Below are 24,663 nucleotides of genomic sequence, written 5' to 3'. Positions count from 1 at the left end.
CTGTATCCTGCTGAAGACAAGGACGGCTTGATACCACTGTCAAAGCCCAGTTTATTGAGAAAAGCATCCAGGAAAGAAGAAGTGTTGAGTCGAAAGTGGTTCTCCTCCAATTCCTCTCCACTTGCTCAAAATGCAGAGCCTCCATTATAGCACAGAACAGAGTGTTAAAGTCGGGGATGGAAGAGGATGAAAATGGGAAGTTTACTTATGGAGAGAACTGAGAAATGTCCTGTGTGCAGACACCAGTGTTTGACAATTGAATACATTTGAATAATGCCTCTAGACTGCAAGTGTTCATCTGTGCCTCAGTGGCCTAATGGATTAGGCACTGGCCTCCTAAGCCAGGGATTGTGGGTTCGAGTCCCATCTGAGGTGAAAACCAATATCCACTATTACTTTTCTAGAAAAATGTATATATTTATTACATGCTTCCGCTCAGAAGCTTATGAGGTATTAGGAACTTTGAAATGGTACCATTTTACTTCTGTACTCTCCGGACTCATGTTGGTGTTCTGAAACTACAAAGTAGATTTTTAAACACCTATCTTTGTCAGATGCAACTTTGACCCGGCAGAAGATATTCCTTTGGAAAAAATGATTTGAATCGGATTGGTGTAACTGTTGTTTCTAGAGGTGGTGACAGGCTTTCAGCTACTTGAATAGGGCAAGGCAGGATTCATGAAACGTATACAACCTTTGAGCGTGTGTAAATTGGCATATCCAGAAAGGAGCAGTTTTTACTACTGTCAAAACAGTTTCTCTCCACCTCTAGAAATATCCAGAGCTATGTAAAGCGTACAACTGAGCTTTATTCTCATGAAGAAAGAGGTTTAAATACAAAAAAGAAAACAAAAGCTTATCGTACTGGTGACATTTTCTATATATAGATTCCAAAAGAGTGCTTTAATTGAAAGGAGCTGAAAACACACAATGGGATGTAAACCTAAATAACTATCAATATCATATTTCCCATCATTGCATACCGCCTACATTATAAAAATAAGCACAGCAGGACATATGACCGCGCGGCCTAATGGATAAGGTGTCTGACTTCGGATCAGAAGGTTGAGGGTTCGAGTCCCTTCGTGGTCGGTTTTTGCCAATGGACACACAACTCAGCTTTCCGTTCAGAATGGAAGCAGGCTCTTCCAATACTCGTATAGCCATCATGTTCTCATTCCTAATTATTCATGAAGTGGAGTACATACTGCACAGTCATTTAGATTGCATCTTCAGCCTAAAATCTTGTTCATGTTAGTGGCATTAAGAAGTGCTTCTATGTACACGCAGGGAATATGTAATAGGGTTGCAGAATTTTGACTTGACAGAATGGGTTTTTAGCTTAAGGGTGTGTAGATGAAATGCAAGGTGTGTAAGTATGTGTTCATGGAGTGCTTCAAGTGTAAAATCTATATGATTTGTTCAGTTAAAGTGCTAATTTTGCCTACGAGAAAGAGAAGTACTACAGAAGAATTATAAAGGATAGGCACATTGGCTTCCTTTGCTGATGACACAGTTGGCTAATTTGTGAAGCATTGGTCTATTAAGTTGCAGAGTGTGGTTGAACTTGATTAGGAGACTTGGTGCCTGTTTCTATGTCCTGCTGAAGACAAGGACGGCTTGATACCACTGTCAAAGCCCAGTTTATTGAGAAACGCATCCAGGAAAGAAGAAGTGTTGAGTCGAGAGTGGTTCTCCTCCAATTTCTCTCCACTTGCTCGAAATGCAGAGAGTCCATTATAGCACAGAACAGAGTGTTAAAGTCTGGGATGGAAGAGGATGAAAATGGGAAGTTTACTTATGGAGAGAACTGAGAAATGTCCTGTGTGCAGACACCAGTGTTTGACGATTGAATACATTTAAATAATGCCTCTAGAATGCAAGTGTTTATCTGTGCCTCAGTGGCCTAATGGATAAGGCACTGGCCTCCTAAGCCAGGGATTGTGGGTTCGAGTCCCATCTGAGGTGAAAACCAATATCCACTCTTACTTTTCCAGAAAAATTGATATATATATTACATGCTTCCGCTCAGAAGCTTATGTGGTATTAGGAACTTTGAAATGGTACCATTTTACTTCTGTACTCTTCAGAGTCATGTTGGTGTTCTGAAACTACAAAGTAGATTTTTAAACACCTATCTTTGTCAGATGCAACTTTGACCCGGCAGAAGATATTCCTTTGGAAAAAATGATTTGAATTGGATTGGTGTAACTGTTGTTTCTAGAGGTGGTGACAGGCTTTCAGCTACTTGAATAGGGCAAGTCAGGATTCATGAAACGTATACAACCTTTGAGCGTGTGTAAATTGGCATATCCAGAAAGGAGCAGTTTTTACTACTGTCAAAACAGTTTCTCTCCACCTCTAGAAATATCCAGAGCTATGTAAAGCGTACAACTGAGCTTTATTCTCATGAAGAAAGAGGTTTAAATGCAAAAAAGAAAACAAAATCTTATCGTACTGGTGACATTTTCATTATATAGAATCCAAAAGAGTGCTTTAATTGAAAGGAGCTGAAAACACACAATAGGATGTAAACCTAAATAACTATCAATATCATATTTCCCATCCTTGCATACCACCTACATTATAAAAATAAGTACAGCAGAACATATGACCGCGTGGCCTAATGGATAAGGCGTCTGACTTCGGATCAGAAGATTGAAGGTTCAAGTCCCTTCGTGGTCGGTTTTTGCCAATGGTCACACAACTCAGATTTCCATTCAGAATGGAAGCAGGCTCTTCCAATACTCTTATAGCCTTCATGTTCTTATTCCTAATTATTCATGAAGTGGAGTACATACTGCACAGTCATTTAGATTGCATCTTCAGCCTAAAATCTTGTTCATGTTAGTGGCATTAAGAAGTGCTTCTATGTACACGCACGGAATATGTAATAGGGTTGCAGAATTTTGACTTGACAGAATGGGTTTTTAGCTTAAGGGTGTGTAGATGAAATGCAAGGTGTGTAAGTATGTGTCCATGGAGTGCTTCAAGTATAAAATCTGTATGATTTGTGCAGTTAAAGTGCTAATTTTGCCTACGAGAAAGAAAAGTACTACAGAAGAATTATAAAGGATTGGCACATTGGCTGCCTTTGCTGATGACACAGTTGGCTAATTTGTAAAGCATTGGTCTATTAAGTTGCAGAGTGTGGTTGAACTTGGTTAGGAGACTTGGTGCCTGTTTCTTTGTCCTGTTGAAGACAAGGACGGCTTGATACCACTGTCAAAGCCTAGGTTATTGAGAAAAGCATCCAGGAAAGAAGAAGTGTTGAGTCGAAAGTGGTTCTCCTCCAATTTCTCTCCACTTGCTCGAAATGCAGAGCCTCCATTATAGCACAGAACAGAGTGTTAAAGATGGGCATGGAAGAGGATGAAAATGGGAAGTTTACTTATGGAGAGAACTGAGAAATGTCCTGTGTGCAGACACCAGTGTTTGACGATTGAATACATTTAGATAATGCCTCTAGACTGCAAGTGTTTATCTGTGCCTCAGTGGCCTAATGGATAAGGCACTGGCCTCCTAAGCCAGGGATTGTGGGTTCGAGTCCCATCTGAGGTGAAAACCAATATCCACTCTTACTTTTCCAGAAAAATTGATATATTTATTACATGCTTCCGCTCAGAAGCTTATGAGGTATTAGGAACTTTGAAATGGTACCATTTTACTTCTCTACTCTTCAGCGTCATGTTGGTGTTCTGAAACTACAAAGTAGATTTTTAAACACCTATCTTTGTCGGATACAACTTTGACCCGTCAGAAGATATTCCTTTGGAAAAAATGATTTGAATTGGATTGGTGTAACTGTTGTTTCTAGAGGTGGTGACAGGCTTTCAGCTACTTGAATAGGGCAAGTCAGGATTCATGAAACGTATACAACCTTTGAGCGTGTGTAAATTGGCATATCCAGAAAGGAGCAGTTTGTACTACTGTCAAAACAGTTTCTCTCCACTTCTGGAAATATCCAGAGCTATGTAAAGCATACAACTGAGCTTTAATCTCATGAAGAAAGAGGTTAAAATGCAAAAAAGAAAACAAAAGCTTATCGTACTGGTGACATTCTCATTATATAGATTCCAAAAGAGTGCTTTAATTGAAAGGAGCTGAAAAAACACAATGGGATGTAAACCTAAATAACTATCAATATCATATTTCCCATCTTTGCATAACACCTACATTATAAAAATAAGCACAGCAGGACATATGACCGTGTGGCCTAATGGATAAGGTGTCTGACTTTGGATCAGAAGATTGAGGGTTCGAGTCCCTTCGTGGTCGGTTTTTGCCAATGGTCACACAACTCATCTTTCCATTCAGAATGGAAGCAGGCTCTTCCAATACTCTTATAGCCATCATGTTCTCATTCCAAATTATTCATGAAGTGGAGTACATACTGCACAGTCATTTAGATTGCATCTTCAGCCTAAAATCTTGTTCATGTTAGTGGCATTAAGAAGTGCTTCTATGTACACGCACTGAATATGTAATAGGGTTGCAGAATTTTGACTTGACAGAATGGGTTTTTAGCTTAAGGGTGTGTAGATGAAATGCAAGGTGTGTAAGCATGTGTTCATGGAGTGCTTCAAGTGTAAAATCTGTATGATTTGTGCAGTTAAAGTGCTAATTTTGCCTACGAGAAAGAGAAGTACTACAGAAGAATTATAAAGGATTGGCACATTGGCTGCCTTTGCTGATGACACAGTTGGCTAATTTGTAAAGCATTGGTCTATTAAGTTGCAGAGTGTGGTTGAACTTGGTTAGGAGACTTGGTGCCTGTTTCTGTGTCCTGCTGAAGACAAGGACGGCTTGATACCACTGTCAAAGCCTAGTTTATTGAGAAAAGCATCCAGGAAAGAAGAAGTGTTGAGTCGAAAGTGGTTCTCCTCCAATTTCTCTCCACTTGCTCGAAATGCAGAGCCTCCATTATAGCACAGAACAGAGTGTTAAAGTTGGGCATGGAAGAGGATGAAAATGGGAAGTTTACTTATGGAGAGAACTGAGAAATGTCCTGTGTGCAGACACCAGTGTTTGACGATTGAATACATTTAGATAATGCCTCTAGACTGCAAGTGTTTATCTGTGCCTCAGTGGCCTAATGGATAAGGCACTGGCCTCCTAAGCCAGGGATTGTGGGTTCGAGTCCCATCTGAGGTGAAAACCAATATCCACTCTTACTTTTCCAGAAAAATTGATATATTTATTACATGCTTCCGCTCAGAAGCTTATGAGGTATTAGGAACTTTGAAATGGTACCATTTTACTTCTGTACTCTTCAGCGTCATGTTGGTGTTCTGAAACTACAAAGTAGATTTTTAAACACCTATCTTTGTCGGATACAACTTTGACCCGTCAGAAGATATTCCTTTGGAAAAAATGATTTGAATTGGATTGGTGTAACTGTTGTTTCTAGAGGTGGTGACAGGCTTTCAGCTACTTGAATAGGGCAAGTCAGGATTCATGAAACGTATACAACCTTTGAGCGTGTGTAAATTGGCATATCCAGAAAGGAGCAGTTTGTACTACTGTCAAAACAGTTTCTCTCCACTTCTGGAAATATCCAGAGCTATGTAAAGCATACAACTGAGCTTTAATCTCATGAAGAAAGAGGTTAAAATGCAAAAAAGAAAACAAAAGCTTATCGTACTGGTGACATTCTCATTATATAGATTCCAAAAGAGTGCTTTAATTGAAAGGAGCTGAAAAAACACAATGGGATGTAAACCTAAATAACTATCAATATCATATTTCCCATCTTTGCATACCACCTACATTATAAAAATAAGCACAGCAGGACATATGCCCGTGTGGCCTAATGGATAAGGTGTCTGACTTCGGATCAGAAGATTGAGGGTTCGAGTCCCTTCGTGGTCGGTTTTTGCCAATGGTCACACAACTCATCTTTCCATTCAGAATGGAAGCAGGCTCTTCCAATACTCTTATAGCCATCATGTTCTCATTCCAAATTATTCATGAAGTGGAGTACATACTGCACAGTCATTTAGATTGCATCTTCAGCCTAAAATCTTGTTCATGTTAGTGGCATTAAGAAGTGCTTCTATGTACACGCACTGAATATGTAATAGGGTTGCAGAATTTTGACTTGACAGAATGGGTTTTTAGCTTAAGGGTGTGTAGATGAAATGCAAGGTGTGTAAGCATGTGTTCATGGAGTGCTTCAAGTGTAAAATCTGTATGATTTGTGCAGTTAAAGTGCTAATTTTGCCTACGAGAAAGAGAAGTACTACAGAAGAATTATAAAGGATTGGCACATTGGCTGCCTTTGCTGATGACACAGTTGGCTAATTTGTAAAGCATTGGTCTATTAAGTTGCAGAGTGTGGTTGAACTTGGTTAGGAGACTTGGTGCCTGTTTCTGTGTCCTGCTGAAGACAAGGACGGCTTGATACCACTGTCAAAGCCTAGTTTATTGAGAAAAGCATCCAGGAAAGAAGAAGTGTTGAGTCGAAAGTGGTTCTCCTCCAATTTCTCTCCACTTGCTCGAAATGCAGAGCCTCCATTATAGCACAGAACAGAGTGTTAAAGTCGGGGATGGAAGAGGATGAAAATGGGAAGTTTACTAATGGAGAGAACTGAGAAATGTCCTGTGTGCAGACACCAGTGGTTGACGATTGAATACATTTAAATAATGCCTCTAGACTGCAAGTGTTTATCTGTGCCTCAGTGGCCTAATGGATAAGGCACTGGCCTCCTAAGCCAGGGATTGTGGGTTCGAGTCCCATCTGAGGTGAAAACCAATATCCACTCTTTCTTTTCCAGAAAAATTGATATATTTATTACATGCTTCCGCTCAGAAGCTTATGTGGTATTAGGAACTTTGAAATGGTACCATTTTACTTCTGTACTCTTCAGAGTCATGTTGGTGTTCTGAAACTACAAAGTAGATTTTTAAACACCAATCTTTGTCAGATGCAACTTTGACCCGGCAGAAGATATTCCTTTGGAAAAAATGATTTGAATTGGATTGGTGTAACTGTTGTTTCTAGAGGTGGTGACAGGCTTTCAGCTACTTGAATAGGGCAAGTCAGGATTCATGAAACGTATACAACCTTTGAGCGTGTGTAAATTGGCATATCCAGAAAGGAGCAGTTTTTACTACTGTCAAAACAGTTTCTCTCCACTTCTAGAAATATCCAGAGCTATGTAAAGCATACAACTGAGCTTTATTCTCATGAAGAAAGAGGTTTAAATGCAAAAAAGAAAACAAAAGCTTATCGTACTGGTGACATTCTCATTATATAGATTCCAAAAGAGTGCTTTAATTGAAAGGAGCTGAAAAAACACAATGGGATGTAAACCTAAATAACTATCAATATCATATTTCCCATCCTTGCATACCACCTACATTATAAAAATAAGCACAGCAAGACATATGACCGCGTGGCCTAATGGATAAGGCGTCTGACTTCGGATCAGAAGATTGAGGATTGGAGTCCCTTTGTGGTCGGTTTTTGCCAATGGTCACACAACTTAGCTTTCCGTTCAGAATGGAAGCAGGCTCTTCCAATACTCTTATAGCCATCATGTTCTCATTCCTAATTATTCATGAAGTGGAGTACATACTGCACAGTCATTTAGATTGCATCTTCAGCCTAAAATCTTGTCCATGTTAGTGGCATTAAGAAGTGCTTCTATGTACATGCACTGAATATGTAATAGGGTTGCAGAATTTTGACTTGACAGAATGGGTTTTTAGCTTAAGGGTGTGTAGATGAAATGCAAGGTGTGTAAGTATGTGTCCATGGAGTGCTTCAAGTGTAAAATCTGTATGATTTGTGCAGTTAAAGTGCTAATTTTGCCTACGAGAAAGAGAAGTACTACAGAAGAATTATAAAGGATTGGCACATTGGCTGCCTTTGCTGATGACACAGTTGGCTAATTTGTGAAGCATTGGTCTATTAAGTTGCAGAGTGTGGTTGAACTTGGTTAGGAGACTTGGTGCCTGTTTCTGTGTCCCGCTAAAGACAAGGACAGCTTGATACCACTGTCAAAGCCCAGTTTATTGAGAAAAGCATCCAGGAAAGAAGAAGTGTTGAGTCGAAAGTGGTTCTCCTCCAATTTCTCTCCACTTGCGCGAAATGCAGAGCCTCCATTATAGCACAGAACAGAGTGTTAAAGTCGGGGATGGAAGAGGATGAAAATGGGAAGTTTACTTATGGAGAGAACTGAGAAATGTCCTGTGTGCAGACACCAGTGTTTGACGATTGAATACATTTAAATAATGCCTGTAGACTGCAAATGTTTATCTGTGCCTCAGTGGCCTAATGGATAAGACACTGGCCTCCTAAGCCAGGGATTGTGGGTTCGAGTCCCATCTGAGGTGAAAACCAATATCCACTCTTACTTTTCCAGAAAAATTGATATATTTATTACATGCTTCCGCTCAGAAGCTTATGTGGTATTAGGAACTTTGAAATGGTACCATTTTACTTCGGTACTCTTCAGAGTCATGTTGGTGTTCTGAAACTACAAAGTAGATTTTTAAACACCTATCTTTGTCAGATGCAACTTTGACCCGGCAGAAGATATACCTTTTTCGAAAAAATGATTTGAATTGGATTGGTGTAACTGTTGTTTCTAGAGGTGGTGACAGGCTTTCAGCTACTTGAATAGGGCAAGTCAGGATTCATGAAACGTATACAACCTTTGAGCGTGTGTAAATTGGCATATCCAGAAAGGAGCAGTTTGTACTACTGTCAAAACAGTTTCTCTCCACTTCTGGAAATATCCAGAGCTATGTAAAGCATACAACTGAGCTTTAATCTCATGAAGAAAGAGGTTTAAATGCAAAAAAGAAAACAAAAGCTTATCGTACTGGTGACATTTTCATTATATAGATTCCAAAAGAGTGCTTTAATTGAAAGGAGCTGAAAACACACAATGGGATGTAAACCTAAATAACTATCAATATCATATTTCCCATCCTTGCATACCACCTACATTATAAAAATAAGCACAGCAGGACATATGACCGCGTGGCCTAATGGATAAGGCGTCTGACTTCGGATCAGAAGATTGAGGGTTCGAGTCCCTTCGTGGTCGGTTTTTGCCAATGGTCACACAACTCAGATTTCCATTCAGAATGGAAGCAGGCTCTTCCAATACTCTTATAGCCATCATGTTCTCGTTCCTAATTATTCATGAAGTGGAGTACATACTGCACAGTCATTTAGATTGCATCTTCAGCCTAAAATCTTGTTCATGTTAGTGGCATTAAGAAGTGCTTCTATGTACACGCATGGAATATGTAATAGGGTTGCAGAATTTTGACTTGACAGAATGGGTTTTTAGCTTAAGGGTGTGTAGATGAAATGCAAGGTGTGTAAGTATGTGTTCATGGAGTGCTTCAAGTGTAAAATCTATATGATTTGTGCACTTAAAGTGCTAATTTTGCCTACGAGAAAGAGAAGTAATACAGAAGAATTATAAAGGATTGGCACATTGGCTGCCTTTGCTGATGACACAGTTGGCTAATTTGTGAAGCATTGGTCTATTAAGTTGCAGAGTGTGGTTGAACTTGGTTAGGAGACTTAGTGCCTGTTTCTGTGTCCTGCTGAAGACAAGGACGGCTTGATACCACTGTCAAAGCCCAGTTTATTGAGAAACGCATCCAGGAAAGAAGAAGTGTTGAGTCGAGAGTGGTTCTCCTCCAAATTCTCTCCACTTGCTCGAAATATAGAGAGTCCATTATAGCTCAGAACAGAGTGTTAAAGTCGGGGATGGAAGAGGATGGAAATGGGAAGTTTACTTATGGAGAGAACTGAGAAATGTCCTGTGTGCAGACACCAGTGTTTGAAGATTGAATACATTTAAATAATGCCTCTAGACTGCAAGTGTTTATCTGTGCCTCAGTGGCCTAATGGATAAGGCACTGGCCTCCTAAACCAGGGATTGTGGGTTCGAGTCCCATCTGAGGTGAAAACCAATATCCACTCTTACTTTTCCAGAAAAATTGATATATATATTACATGCTTCCGCTCAGAAGCTTATGTGGTATTAGGAACTTTGAAATGGTACCATTTTACTTCTGTACTCTTCAGAGTCATGTTGGTGTTCTGAAACTACAAAGTAGATTTTTAAACACCTATCTTTGTCAGATGCAACTTTGACCCGGCAGAAGATATTCCTTTGGAAAAAATGATTTGAATTGGATTGGTGTAACTGTTGTTTCTAGAGGTGGTGACAGGCTTTCAGCTACTTGAATAGGGCAAGTCAGGATTCATGAAACATATACAACCTTTGAGCGTGTGTAAATTGGCATATCCAGAAAGGAGCAGTTTTTACTACTGTCAAAACAGTTTCTCTCCAACTCTAGAAATATCCAGAGCTATGTAAAGCGTACAACTGAGCTTTATTCTCATGAAGAAAGAGGTTTAAATGCAAAAAAGAAAACAAAAGCTTATCGTACTGGTGACATTTTCATTATATAGATTCCAAAAGAGTGCTTTAATTGAAAGGAGCTGAAAACACACAATGGGATGTAAACATAAATAACTATCAATATCATATTTTTCATCCTTGCATACCACCTACATTAGAAAAATAAATACAGCAGGACATATGACCGCGTGGCCTAATGGATAAGGTGTCTGACTTCGGATCAGAAGATTGAGGGTTCGAGTCCCTTCGTGGTCGGTTTTTGCCAATGGTCACACAACTCAGATTTCCATTCAGAATGGAAGCAGGCTCTTCCAATACTCTTATAGCCATCATGTTCTCATTCCTAATTATTCATGAAGTGGAGTACATACTGCACAGTCATTTAGATTGCATCTTCAGCCTAAAATCTTGTTCATGTTAGTGGCATTAAGAAGTGCTTCTAAGTACACGCACGGAAAATGTAATAGGGTTGCAGAATTTTGACTTGACAGAATGGGTTTTTAGCTTAAGGGTGTGTAGATGAAATGCAAGGTGTGTAAGTATGTGTTCATGGAGTGCTTCAAGTGTAAAATCTGTATGATTTGTGCAGTTAAAGTGCTAATTTTGCCTACGAGAATGAGAAGTACTACAGAAGAATTATAAAGGATTGGCACATTGGCTGCCTTTGCTGATGACACAGTTGGCTAATTTGTGAAGCATTGGTCTATTAAGTTGCAGAGTGTGGTTGAACTTGGTTAGGAGAATTGGTGCCTGTTTCTGTGTCCTGCTGAAGACAAGGACGGCTTGATACCACTGTCAAAGCCCAGTTTATTGAGAAACGCATTCAGGAAAGAAGAAGTGTTGAGTCGAGAGTGGTTCTCCTCCAATTTCTCTCTACTTGCTCGAAATGCAGAGAGTCCATTATAGCACAGAACAGAGTGTTAAAGTCGGGGATGGAAGAGGATGAAAATGGGAAGTTTACTTATGGAGAGAACTGAGAAATGTCCTGTGTGCAGAAACCAGTGTTTGACGATTGAATACATTTAAATAATGCCTCTAGACTGCAAGTGTTTAACTGTGCCTCAGTGGCCTAATGGATAAGGCACTGGCCTCCTAAGCCAGGGATTGTGGGTTCGAGTCCCATCTGAGGTGAAAACCAATATCCACTCTTACTTTTCCAGAAAAATTGATATATTTATTACATGCTTCCGCTCAGAAGCTTATGTGGTATTAGGAACTTTGAAATGGTACCATTTTACTTCTGTACTCTTCAGAGTCATGTTGGTGTTCTGAAACTACAAAGTAGATTTTTAAACACCTATCCTTGTCAGATGCAACTTTGACCTGGCAGAAGATATTCCTTTGGAAAAAATTATTTGAATTGGATTGGTGTAACTGTTGTTTCTAGAGGTGGTGACAGGCTTTCAGCTACTTGAATAGGGCAAGTCAGGATTCATGAAACGTATGCAACCTTTGAGCGTGTGTAAATTGGCATATCCAGAAAGGAGCAGTTTTTACTACTGTCAAAACAGTTTCTCTCCACCTCTAGAAATATCCAGAGCTATGTAAAGCATACAACTGAGCTTTATTCTCATGAAGAAAGAGGTTTAAATGCAAAAAAGAAAACAAAAGCTTATCGTACTGGTGACATTTTCATTATATAGATTCCAAAAGAGTGCTTTAATTGAAAGGAGCTGAAAACACACAATGGGATGTAAACCTAAATAACTATCAATATCATATTTCCCATCCTTGCATACCACCTACATTATAAAAATAAGCACAGCAGGACATATGACCGCGTGGCCTAATGGATAAGGCGTCTGACTTCGGATCAGAAGATTGAGGGTTCGAACTGAAGGACTGGGTTATTTAGAACCCAGCGGTGCCAGGGCACAACACCTGAAACCTTCGTGGGTAACCTGCTCCGGCGTACGAATGACAGAGACACGGGACACTTCCTTCGGCGTCAAAGATTCAAGGTTTATTTACTGCAGGGAACACAGAAGTCACGACAAGTGCAACTTGGGGAGACTGCTTCAAATTGGTTCTGTGGATCGCTCCTTTTATACAGAATTTACCCATAGGACAACATGATACACAAAGGTTTACAACCCGGTTCCCACAATTATCCCCCAGAGGGGTCGCTTTGGTCACTTTGATACACACAAGGTCCGGAACATAAGTGCGGAAACATTTGGCGGTTCCCAACTGTAAAAACCCATCTTCCCAACATTAGTGCATTCCAATCGGCAGTAAAACAGATCGAAATAGGAACAAAGACAGGTGCAGAGGAAGATGGAGACAGTGGGGAGATCGGAAAGGGTGTAAAAGGGGGGGTATCGGGAAACACGAGATACAAGCATCAAAGGGACGTGCCTAATGAGATGCACGGCTGAGACAATAAACCGGCACGGCAAGATGAGCCTCGAGCGGGGCCATCTGCCTTACAGTATCATCCCCCTCATCATAAAGACACTTACAAAAGACATGTGTCTTCCGCAAATATCTTGGGAGTCCCAGGGTCGCGAAGCGGACAGCGTCCATTCGCTGGCTACTTGAGGGCAAGAGACAAAATGGATGCCGTATCTAAGATGGAACCCGTGGGTACAGATGAAAAACCCACGTAGCAAACGAACGGTTTAAGTTAGCACAGCGAAACTGCGCACACTTACTGAACTCGTCTTTTGCGGTTCGTAGATACCAGACTCGACCATATTCGTGCGAGTCGAAAACACCACTTACAATTGTCACGGAACCTCAGACGCTCCTTTTGCCCTCATGTAGGCAAGCACTAGTCGGAATCATATTCGATATTCATCAGACCATCGAGATGTTGCTGTAGCATAGCTCTGTCCAACCTAGTCCCCTTGGTAACAGGTGGCTGTCTCATACACGTTGTAGCACAGAGGCCACATAAGGCAGGACCGCACTGCACACAAAGGCAACACGTGAACAGGAACGCCACAACGACTCCGATGATCATCAGAATCTTCCAACCCCAAGTCGACATCAGGCCCCAAAACCATCCAAGTAGCGTCCAATCCCCTACATCCACGTGTATGGATTCGGAGATCTTATGCAACTTCGAGATGGCTTGATAGACAGTCGGAGCGTTATCAGGAATGAAAATACAGCAGCTCAAATGGATCACCTTACATACCCCACCTCGATCTGCTAAGATCACGTCTAAAACCATACGGTTTTGTAACGTCATAAGTCTATCCGCCTGAAGTTCAGTGGTGATATTACCAAGGGCACTGGCAGTAATATTAGCTGTCGATTCTACCACTCGAGTCAACTGTTCCTACTATTAACCATAGGTCCCCAAAACGGGAGGAAACCCTTGAAAAAGTCTCCTGCCTCTTGACCGGCAGTATCCTCTTCGCTAATTACGCCTCTCACAACTCTAGTCTTGTGATAATCTGCATCTACAGTAAACGTCGGAGGCAACAAGTTTGCGATAAAACATGAGCCCATGAAGTCAGAGGGCAACCATGCATACGCACGATCATGACAGATAAAGTATGTACCCTTGGCAGCCAAAAACACAGGGGACGAGACCATCGGCAGAATGTAATTTTCAGTGCAAGCACTCTCTCCAAGTCGGGCTTTCGATCTTCGGCCACGACCTATTAGACAAAAATTACCAATGTGGGGTACGACCCATATCGGAGGCGAGCTTTTAAGCTGTTTTTCACTAGTGAACACACTATACTCGCCTCTACTCAGGACCCTATAGGCTTGTACCTCTTCTTCAGGAATAAGCGAGGGATCATGGATATCGCTATCTAAGTCTTCAATTGCTATAGACAAAGGTTTCTGGTACGAGGTAGGACCAGAGTAGGGGGAACGTGGTTCTCGAATGGGGTGGAAACCTAGTGCGCTTCGAAACATTGTTTGAAATGCTCGAGCAGACCCTTGGGAACTATACGGTAACACCAGATATGGAATTCCCTTATCCGTAGTATGTGGCATCAACCCACACACCCAACAATTAGTAGTGTTAACCACTAACTGATGCTGGTGAAGGAGCTGAATAAAGGAATTATTGCGGAATTCTGCACGTCTAGCCTGCTCGTGTTCAGGTAAGATATGAAAAGAATGAGGAGAAACAGTGGAGGTGAGTTTAGGGTCAGGGGTAGGAGTAGGTATAGCAGAAGGTAAGAAGTAAGACATCGTGTAATACACCCCACCCGCCAGTAATGCAGAAACAGTCAAAAACAATACAAATATTTGGAATATAAAACATTTGGTACGACTGAGTTGCCGCAGCTTGAATCTTTGCGCTTGAGCTCCTTCCAAGTCCATCAGCTTTGAAAATGCCATCCCCTACGACCGTCCGCAACGTTTCTTGACGCACTTCGTTCTGTGTAGCAGTAGTCAATCCCTAGGAGTTCCCAGGAACCGACGGTCTTTAACCTAGTGTCAAGACCTACTAACCAGAAGGAAGTACGCGCGCGGCCCTACGGTCTTTATTTCACAAATATATATATGCGAAAACAATGTTTCTCAGCTGTGGAAGCAAAAAGTGTAAGGAACGAAACTCAATGAATATATACAAAAATAATCACAATGATACAAATGTTCAAATTGATCGTGGAAAACGGGATAATGCAATTGTCAAGGGACAGAACAGGATCTTTTATTAGTCTCTGGTGCTAGATCGCAAAAAGTATCGGGTTTTCCCAGGACGTGTCTGTTCGTCAAACAAAGGATCCGTCGAAGGGACAGCGTCCTGTTGATCAGCTGAATGTTCTGGTCTTGAGTCTTTTGATGACAAATGTTCAACAGTGTCTTTTTGCTGCACTGAGGATTCTCCGACAGGTTGTGCGTCACTGAAAGGTACAAATGCCGGCAATCCTTCGGTTTCAGTTGATGCAATGCCTCTCCTCACCCACGAGTCTGCCGGCAACGGAATAGGGACCTTTTTGGTGTGGGTGGCGTGCACCCAATTCTTCCGTCCCTCAAGACGAACTGCAGTTCTCGTGGCAAGGAGGACCTGGTAGGGACCAGTGAACCTGGGATCCAAATTGTTCTTGCGCGAAAAGTTTCGCGTTACCACCCAATCTCCGGGCTGGAGCTGGTGGCCTGGACCTTCCGTCTGCGTCGGCAGTGCTTCGTGAACCTGTTGGTGAATTAACCTCAGTTTAGCAGTCAAGTCATGAAGATAATCGATCAACATTGGATACTCAAGATCACAGAACGCACCTGGCCTAGGAACCCCCCAAACATTCGCAGGACGACCGAACACTATTTCGTAGGGGCTAAGCCCCACTCGGGAGTGTACAGTCGCCCTAGTTGACAGTAATGCTAAGGGTAAAGCGTCAGGCCACGAGAGACCAGTCGTAGCCTGAATCTTTGCTAGTTTTAGTTTAAGGGTGCCGTTATACCCTTCAACCAAACCAGCTGACTGGGGATGGTTGGCGCTATGGAATTTCTGATTAATTCCAAGGCCCTTACACACACTCTTCATCACACTCCCCACAAACTCACTTCCGTTATCTGACCACACAACTCTAGGCATTCCATACCGAGGAAAGTATTCCTTCAGTAGGATTTTCGCAGTAGACAAAGCAGTATTGTCTTTGAGAGGATAGGCCTCGATCCATCGGGAGAATGCGCAAACCACAACTAAAACGTATTTCAGGTTATTGCATCGCTCCATATGGATGAAGTCCAATTGAATCACCTCAAAGGGACATGAAGGGGGAGCAAAACTGCCAGGAGGAGTTGGGGTTCCCTTACCAGGATTGTACAACATACACACCATACAGTTCTTAACCAAGCGTTCAGCACATTTCGTAATACCATCATTCTTCCACACAGGGGACAGCAACTTACAAATACCTTTCGCGCTAATATGTGCTAACCCATGCGCCATTGTCACAACGGCCAGCACATACGCATCGGGCAACATCCACCTTTTCTGATCCGATAAATCAATCCAACAACCACTTGCATCCAACTTTCCCGTACTTTCTTTCCACTTCATCTTTTCAGTCTCGGTGGCCTCATTCTGAATTGCTTTCACACTCTCAATAGTGTCCTCACACATACTCGATTCTGTAGGCCACCTAACCGAACTCGTCACATACATTCGAGTGCTAAGGTTCCGGGCAGTCTCCTTAGCAGTCTCATCCGCAAACGCATTACCACGACCAACATCATCCGTCACCTTACGATGCGCACTACATTTGACAATCGCCACTTGCTTAGGCAACGTAAGTGCATCCAAAAGATCATTCACAAGCTGGCCATGCTGAATCTTCGTACCATGCGATGTTAGAAAACCTCTCTCTCTCCACAACCGTCCAAAACTATGTGCGACGCCAAAGGCATATTGGCTGTCGGTAAACACATTCACACGTTTCCCTTTCGCTAACACACACGCTCTAGTGAGAGCGATCAGCTCTGCGGCTTGGGCAGAATTCTGATTTAACCTCGCAGTCTCAACAACAGTATTCAATGTTACAACAGCATAAGCAGTAGTCACATCGCCATTCGGCAACTTGAAACATGAACCATCCACATACAGTGTTCCATCTGGGTCTTCCAATGGGGTGTTTTTAAGGTCCACTCGACCTTTTGTTTCCTCCTCTGTCCTCAAATAACAATTGTGTTCTGTTATTTCATCTGACTCTGAGCTAATTGGTAACAAAGTTGCCGGGTTCAGAACATTACAACGTTTTATTTGAATGTGGCTTGCCAACAGCGTCAACTCGTACCCAGACAACCTCGCACTCGTCAAGTGCTGAGTTTTCGTACGATTCAAAAGAGTGTCGACTGCATGCGGAACCATCACCGTAAGCATATTATCCATGACCAATCCTGATGATTGTCGGATGGAGACCGCAGCTGCCGCCGTTGCTCGTAAACAACTCGGCAATGCTCTAGCTACCGGGTCCAAGGTCGAGGAAAAATATGCACATGGACGTTGCTTACCACCAAAAGGTTGCGTTAAGACACTCAACGCACAACCTTCCCTCTCGTGAACATATAATGTAAACGGCTTGCTATAGTCAGGAGTACCTAACACAGGAGCCGAACACAATGAATCACGTAATTCAGAAAAACTTTTCTGACATTCTTCCGTCCATGGTAAAGGAGTTGAAACATCCTTGCACGTGAGAGCCACTAATGGTTTCGCTAGCAATGAAAAATTAGGAATCCATTGCCTGCAGTACGACGTAATACCTAAAAAGGCACGCACATCTCTTTGGGTTGTTGGCACAGCCATTCGCGCAATCGCTGCAATTCTCTCTGGGGTCAACCGCCTTCCCTCCTTTGACAATAAGTGACCTAGATAGGTTACTTCTTGACAACAATATTGGAGTTTAGAAGGTGACACCTTGTGATTTAACTCGCAGAGATGTTGCAGCAACGACACCGTAGCAATTTTGCAAATGTCCTGAGTATCAGCAGCCACCAATAGGTCATCGACGTACTGGATTAAGGCCGCACCAGCCGGCAACCTAAACGCATCCAGTTGACCCTTCAAGGCTTGACTGTAAATCGATGGACTTTCACAGTAGCCCTGAGGAGCGCATTTAAACCGGAAGCTGCGTCCACCAAGAGAGAAACCGAAAAGGTCTCTACTCTCCTCTGCAATGGGAATGCTGAAGAACGCATTCTTCAAATCAATCACTGAAAACCACGATGCAGAAGCTGGAATCAGAGTCAGTAGTGCCGTGATGTCAGGCACAACGGGGAACTGAGGAATCACAATTTTATTCACCTCCCATAAATCGATAACAAAACGATAAACAGGTGGTTTCGAAGGATCAGTACGTTTTAGAATGGGCAGTACAGGGCTGTTGCACACGTTTCCCCGTGTTTCCTCAATAACGTCTTTCTCGATCAGATCATAGATGATCGCTAACAATGCTCGTTCACCATCAAGAGAGATCCGATACTGGGGAATACGTGGCAACCGCACATTAGATTTTAACTGAACAACATAAGGGGAGATGTCAAGCAGGCCCACATCATTGGGACCTGTTGCCCACAAAGATGCAGGAAGAGAACTCAATTCCGGTGGAAGCTTATCGAGAGACAAGTACATAGGAGAGACAACCCTCTCTCCCAGCGTAAGCTTTACACCCGCAGGAGAACAATACAGAGTTGCATACAAACGTTTAAGCAAATCCAGGCCCAAAAGATTTTCACCACAGCCAGTAGTCAAAATCAACGGAGCTTCTAGTTCACGAGGCCCAATTGTAAGGGGCAAAGGGCGTGAAACTGGATTGCTAACGGGGGCGCCAGAGAATCCAACGGAAACATTTGTTAAGCCAGACAAAGGTGCGCCAGGGAGTTTCGAATGCTTAATGGAACTTTTCGCTGCACCAGTGTCCAACAGAAAAGGCTCAACGACGCCCGATGTAGCAACTGCGACGTAAGGCCCTCTCTGATCAACCGGAACTGATACCACTCCCTCTCCTTGTCTATGGCTGTCCTAGTAATTACTGTCGTCAGTTCCCTGATCGACGTAATAATCGTCTACATTGTACTGCGCAGAGCGTCCTTGCGACGATCCACGTTGATCAAAACAATTATCAGAATTTGATGAGTTATCTGAACGATCATTCTGGGCACCACGACCTCTACCACGTGGTGCCTGCTGTGAACCACCACGACCTCCTCTAGATGGATTACCACTATTACGTTCGTTTAGAACAGGACAATTGAATTTGATATGTCCCTCCTGTCTACAATAAGCACATTGATTGTATCCTAATGACGATCTTTGGAAAGAGGAATCATTACGAGATTGTGATCGGTTTGATTGCGGCTGCGATCTATTTTGTTGCGAAGTATTCTGATTCGAACGTGGAGGATAGGCTTGCTGCAACAACACTTTAGTTTTAAGTTCTTTCGTCTTTTTATCAGCACGGTCGCTCTCTTCTTTCTCTCTATTCTCATAATATTGTGCCGTGGCCAATATCTGAGCTGAAGTAGAAACGGCCCACGCACTTTCTGAATTCTTCAATTTGTTGCTCAAATCGGGCAATAAGTTCGAAACAAATTTATCCACGAACAACCTTTGACCACCCTCAGTACCCATATCCTGTCCACTATGATCAATGAATGCCTCCTCAAACCTCGTAAAGAAGTCGGAGACACTCTCGTCCTTCTTTTGTTTACAAGCTGACAATTTTTCCCAATTCACCTTCATAGCTGGCATAAGAGTTTTCATTAACGTTATTATTCTTTGAGGAAGATCAGCAACCAATTGCTCGGGTTTAGCACCACCAACTTGTCGAGCATCCGCCGCTACAATGGCAGCCCAAGCACCACCTAATTCATTCGGATGGTTTTCCTGGCGAATCTTAGCCCATACCGGTTGCGGTACGACATTGCCAAACAGCATGTCAATATCGGCTAGATTCATTACCGTAGCGTCTACGAGCTGCGACAATTCTTTATAATACCCTGCAGGATTTTTGCGAGGGTCAGGCAAGGATTGTTTCACCTGCAACACTTCTGAGCGTTTCCATGGGAGATGTATCCACACTCTCTGAAAGAATGGCGGAATCGGGGGGTTAGCTGCAGGATTACCTGGCATCCAAACTGGCGGAACTTCTCGCATAGGAAACTGACCAGACTCGTCTGGTTGTCTTTCGACATCCTCAACAAACAAAGCTTGAGGTATAGGAGTGGGACGAAAAGATAGCAACCGCTCGACAGCACGTCGAACGTTGGTATCCACTATCAGTCCAGTCGAGAACTGAAGCTGCAAATCAGACAAAGCGGTCAGCACCTCGTCAGGTGCGTCGGCCGATATCTGATCGCGAAGGACCTTACACATTTCTTCGAACACAAATCTCTGGGTTGGGATATTGAATTGACAAAATGTGTCGAGTACAATACGTGGTGGATTTCTAAGAGGATGTGTCATCCAACCCATCGCCATATTATATAGCGAAGCGCGTTCCCTGTTACCAGGAAGCTGACTACGTCTCTGAGGACCATCTGAACCAGCAGACCCAAGAACAGGTCCGAGCGAATGAAAGAAGCTAGCCGCAAGAGGAGAATTACGACTACGAGTAGAGGGAGAAGTATAGGACACAGGACTAACAAGTGAAGGAGTAGAAACAGAAGCAACAGCAGGAGTTAACAGAGCAGGAGCAGTAGCGGGAGCAGGAGTATGTGGAAGCGGAGGAGCAGTAGGGATAGCAACAGGCAAAGGAGCAGGAACAGTCGGAAGAACGGGTGCAGGTTGAGGAACAGGCAAAGGGAGAATAGGTGGAAGGAGAGGCACAGGAGGAACCGCCGGAGCTGCGGCACCCTGTACGTACGGAGGTGGCGACTGCATAAGATAGGACATTAAAGGATCCTCAACTGCTTCTTCCTTCTTTTCCGACTCCGTAGGCAAAGTAGGATAGCATTTATCTATAGTCATACACTGTAATCTATCAAACACTTCCTTTTCCTTAACCTCCTTATCATGCTGAAATTGCTCCGCTTTCTTTACAATGGCAGCAACACTATCTCTCTGATTTCGTTTAGTCTGTCTGATTTCTTTCTGTCGGGCTTCTTTACGCCACAACCGAAAGGCATCAAACATGGCCGGCCTTGACTTTCTCTCGAACAATTTAGCCTCTAGGTTGTCTAAAATCGGGGTTTCAAAGCTACCATGAGGTGGCCAACTAAGGACACCATCCTTCTTCGTATATCGGATCCAGTAATCATTAAAAGTAATCGGGCCTAGCCCATGCTTACTGTATAGTTCGTAAGTCGGAGTTCCAACCGGAGGTATCGGACACGAGTCCTCCAGTCGGGAATCCGCACCACAAGGTCTGAAACAACTAAACAAAGTACTGCGACCAGGCATCTTGCACACTAGTCGAGTTTCACAAACGTCAAGGGTTACGGGATTTACCAAGTCCCAGCAAAGAGCAAAAACCCTCGGTTTTTGGCGGCTGCAGGCGTCAAATAACACAACAAAGTACGCTAGCAAAGTGTCACCGACAAAAACACTCACACAGCGTCAACAACAAAAACACTCGCTAAAGTGTCAACAACTAAGGACTCTGGGAGCGACCCACAAATACTTAACTCAAAGATCGATGGCGTCACCAGGAAGGCCCGTCAATCGTCTCGCTATACCAAGGTCTACGCCAGGCGCCAAAACAGGTCTACAGTCAGGGCAGCAGTCCGTCGCAGCCGTCAGGAGGCGGGAATCTTCGCGGGAAAAGTCTTCGGGCCACTTGTTTCGACAACAGGATCGATGAAGCGGAGTGCACCTTCCCTCGGAGATTTCACACGAAGTTCCTCACGATCGTCGGGCTTGGACCGGTACCACTGATGCAGCCCCACGTTGGGCGCCAACTGAAGGACTGGGTTATTTAGAACCCAGCGGTGCCAGGGCACAACACCTGAAACCTTCGTGGGTAACCTGCTCCGGCGTACGAATGACAGAGACACGGGACACTTCCTTCGGCGTCAAAGATTCAAGGTTTATTTACTGCAGGGAACACAGAAGTCACGACAAGTACAACACGTGCAACTTGGGGAGACTGCTTCAAATTGGTTCTGTGGATCGCTCCTTTTATGCAGAATTTACCCATAGGACAACATGATACACAAAGGTTTACAACCCGGTTCCCACAATTATCCCCCAGAGGGGTCGCTTTGGTCACTTTGATACACACAAGGTCCGGAACATAAGTGCGGAAACATTTGGCGGTTCCCAACTGTAAAAACCCTTCTTCCCAACATTAGTGCATTCCAATCGGCAGTAAAACAGATCGAAATAGGAACAAAGACAGGTGCAGAGGAAGATGGAGACAGTGGGGAGATCGGAAAGGGTGTAAAAGGGGGGGTATCGGGAAACACGAGATACAGGCATCAAAGGGACGTGCCTAATGAGATCCACGGCTGAGACAATAAACCGGCACGGCAAGATGAGCCTCGAGCGGGGCCATCTGCCTTACAGTATCATCCCCCTCATCATAAAGACACTTACAAAAGACATGTGTCTTCCGCAAATATCTTGGGAGTCCCAGGGTCGCGAAGCGGACAGCGTCCATTCGCTGGCTACTTGAGGGCAAGAGACAAAATGGATGCCGTATCTAAGATGGAACCCGTGGGTACAGATGAAAAACCCACGTAGCAAACGAACGGTTTAAGTTAGCACAGCGAAACTGCGCACACTTACTGAACTCGTCTTTTGGGGTTCGTAGATACCAGACTCGACCATATTCGTGCGAGTCGAAAACACCACTTACAATTGTCACGGAACCTCAGAGTCCCTTCTTGGTCGGTTTTTGCCAATGGTCACACAACTCAGATTTCCATTCAGAATGGAAGCAGGCTCTTCCAATACTCTTATAGCCATCATGTTCTCATTCCTAATTATTCATGAAGTGGAGTACATACTGCACAGTCATTTTGATTGCATCTTCAGCCTAAAATCTTGTTCATGTTAGTGGCATTAAGAAGTGCTTCTATGTACACGCACGGAATATGTAATAGGGTTGCAGAATTTTGACTTGACAGAATGGGTTTTTAGCTTAAGGGTGTGTAGATGAAATGCAAGGTGTGTAAGTATGTGTTCATGGAGTGCTTCAAGTGTAAAATCTGTATGATTTGTGCAGTTAAAGTGCTAATTTTGCCTACGAGAAAGAGAAGTACTACAGAAGAATTATAAAGGATTGGCACATTGGCTGCCTTTGCTGATGACACAGTTGGCTAATTTGTGAAGCATTGGTCTATTAAGTTGCAGAGTGTGGTTGAACTTGGTTAGGAGACTTGGTGCCTGTTTCTGTGTCCTGCTGAAGACAAGGACGGCTTGATACCACTGTCAAAGCCCAGTTTATTGAGAAAAGCATCCAGGAAAGAAGAAGTGTTGAGTCGAAAGTGGTTCTCCTCCAATTTCTCTCCACTTGCGCGAAATGCAGAGCCTCCATTATAGCACAGAACAGAGTGTTAAAGTCGGGGATGGAAGAGGATGAAAATGGGAAGTTTACTTATGGAGAGAACTGAGAAATGTCCTGTGTGCAGACACCAGTGTTTGACGATTGAATACATTTAAATATTGCCTCTAGACTGCAAGTGTTTTTCTGTGCCTCAGTGGCCTAATGGATAAGGCACTGGCCTCCTAAGCCAGGGATTGTGGGTTCGAGTCCCATCTGAGTTGAAAACCAATATCCACTCTTACATTTCCAGAAAAATTGATATATTTATTACATGCTTCCGCTCAGAAGCTTATGAGGTATTAGGAACTTTGAAATGGTACCATTTTACTTCTGTACTCTTCAGCGTCATGTTGGTGTTCTGAAACTACAAAGTAGATTTTTAAACACCTATCTTTGTCGGATACAACTTTGACCCGTCAGAAGATATTCCTTTGGAAAAAATGATTTGAATTCGATTGGTGTAACTGTTGTTTCTAGAGGTGGTGACAGGCTTTCAGCTACTTGAATAGGGCAAGTCAGGATTCATGAAACGTATACAACCTTTGAGCGTGTGTAAATTGGCATATCCAGAAAGGAGCAGTTTGTACTACTGTCAAAACAGTTTCTCTCCACTTCTGGAAATATCCAGAGCTATGTAAAGCATACAACTGAGCTTTAATCTGATGAAGAAAGAGGTTTAAATGCAAAAAAGAAAACAAAAGCTTATCGTACTGGTGACATTCTCATTATATAGATTCCAAAAGAGTGCTTTAATTGAAAGGAGCTGAAAAAACACAATGGGATGTAAACCTAAATAACTATCAATATCATATTTCCCATCCTTGCATAACACCTACATTATAAAAATAAGCAAAGCAGGACATATGACCGCGTGGCTTAATGGATAAGGCGTCTGACTTCGGAGCAGAAGATTGAGGGTTCGAGTCCCTTTGTGGTCGGTTTTTGCCAATGGTCACACAACTCAGATTTCCATTCAGAATGGAAGCAGGCTCTTCCAATACTCTTATAGCCATCATGTTCTCATTCCTAATTATTCATAAAGTGGAGTACACACTGCCCAGTCATTTAGATTGCATCTTCAGCCTAAAATCTTGTTCATGTTAGTGGCATTAAGAAGTGCTTCTATGTACACGCACTGAATATGTAATGGGGTTGCAGAATTTTGACTTGATAGAATGGGTTTTTAGCTTAAGGGTGTGTAGATGAAATGCAAGGTGTGTAAGTATGTGTTCATGGAGTGCTTCAAGTGTAAAATCTGTATGATTTGTGCAGTTAAAGTGCTAATTTTGCCTACGAGAAAGAGAAGTACTACAGAAGAATTATAAAGGATTGGCACATTGGCTGCCTTTGCTGATGACACAGTTGGC

General features: G+C 42.9%; 14 non-coding genes across 14 annotated transcripts; all 14 read left to right on the top strand.

Annotated features, from left to right (window-relative positions):
• Positions 1-302: 302 nt before the first annotated feature.
• Positions 303-375, top strand: TRNAR-CCU (transfer RNA arginine (anticodon CCU)). The gene has a single exon. It is a non-coding gene; the product is annotated as a tRNA-Arg (tRNA).
• Positions 376-1,019: 644 nt separating this feature from the next.
• TRNAR-UCG (transfer RNA arginine (anticodon UCG)) lies at positions 1,020-1,092 on the top strand. Its single transcript has one exon. It is a non-coding gene; the product is annotated as a tRNA-Arg (tRNA).
• An 803-nt stretch (positions 1,093-1,895) lies between these two features.
• TRNAR-CCU (transfer RNA arginine (anticodon CCU)) lies at positions 1,896-1,968 on the top strand. The gene has a single exon. It is a non-coding gene; the product is annotated as a tRNA-Arg (tRNA).
• Positions 1,969-2,612: 644 nt separating this feature from the next.
• On the top strand, positions 2,613-2,685 carry TRNAR-UCG (transfer RNA arginine (anticodon UCG)). The gene has a single exon. It is a non-coding gene; the product is annotated as a tRNA-Arg (tRNA).
• Positions 2,686-3,488: 803 nt separating this feature from the next.
• TRNAR-CCU (transfer RNA arginine (anticodon CCU)) lies at positions 3,489-3,561 on the top strand. The gene has a single exon. It is a non-coding gene; the product is annotated as a tRNA-Arg (tRNA).
• A 1,520-nt stretch (positions 3,562-5,081) lies between these two features.
• Positions 5,082-5,154, top strand: TRNAR-CCU (transfer RNA arginine (anticodon CCU)). The gene has a single exon. It is a non-coding gene; the product is annotated as a tRNA-Arg (tRNA).
• Positions 5,155-5,798: 644 nt separating this feature from the next.
• Positions 5,799-5,871, top strand: TRNAR-UCG (transfer RNA arginine (anticodon UCG)). The gene has a single exon. It is a non-coding gene; the product is annotated as a tRNA-Arg (tRNA).
• An 803-nt stretch (positions 5,872-6,674) lies between these two features.
• Positions 6,675-6,747, top strand: TRNAR-CCU (transfer RNA arginine (anticodon CCU)). Its single transcript has one exon. It is a non-coding gene; the product is annotated as a tRNA-Arg (tRNA).
• A 1,520-nt stretch (positions 6,748-8,267) lies between these two features.
• TRNAR-CCU (transfer RNA arginine (anticodon CCU)) lies at positions 8,268-8,340 on the top strand. The gene has a single exon. It is a non-coding gene; the product is annotated as a tRNA-Arg (tRNA).
• Positions 8,341-8,986: 646 nt separating this feature from the next.
• On the top strand, positions 8,987-9,059 carry TRNAR-UCG (transfer RNA arginine (anticodon UCG)). The gene has a single exon. It is a non-coding gene; the product is annotated as a tRNA-Arg (tRNA).
• Positions 9,060-9,862: 803 nt separating this feature from the next.
• TRNAR-CCU (transfer RNA arginine (anticodon CCU)) lies at positions 9,863-9,935 on the top strand. Its single transcript has one exon. It is a non-coding gene; the product is annotated as a tRNA-Arg (tRNA).
• Positions 9,936-10,579: 644 nt separating this feature from the next.
• On the top strand, positions 10,580-10,652 carry TRNAR-UCG (transfer RNA arginine (anticodon UCG)). Its single transcript has one exon. It is a non-coding gene; the product is annotated as a tRNA-Arg (tRNA).
• Positions 10,653-11,455: 803 nt separating this feature from the next.
• On the top strand, positions 11,456-11,528 carry TRNAR-CCU (transfer RNA arginine (anticodon CCU)). Its single transcript has one exon. It is a non-coding gene; the product is annotated as a tRNA-Arg (tRNA).
• An 11,916-nt stretch (positions 11,529-23,444) lies between these two features.
• TRNAR-CCU (transfer RNA arginine (anticodon CCU)) lies at positions 23,445-23,517 on the top strand. Its single transcript has one exon. It is a non-coding gene; the product is annotated as a tRNA-Arg (tRNA).
• The last annotated feature ends 1,146 nt before the right edge of the window (positions 23,518-24,663 follow it).

This window comes from Lissotriton vulgaris, chromosome 5 (assembly GCF_964263255.1).
Source record: "Lissotriton vulgaris chromosome 5, aLisVul1.2, whole genome shotgun sequence".
Taxonomy (NCBI): Eukaryota; Metazoa; Chordata; class Amphibia; order Caudata; family Salamandridae; genus Lissotriton; species Lissotriton vulgaris.
Note: the sequence above shows the minus strand (reverse complement) of the source record. Positions and strands in the feature narration are given on the sequence as shown.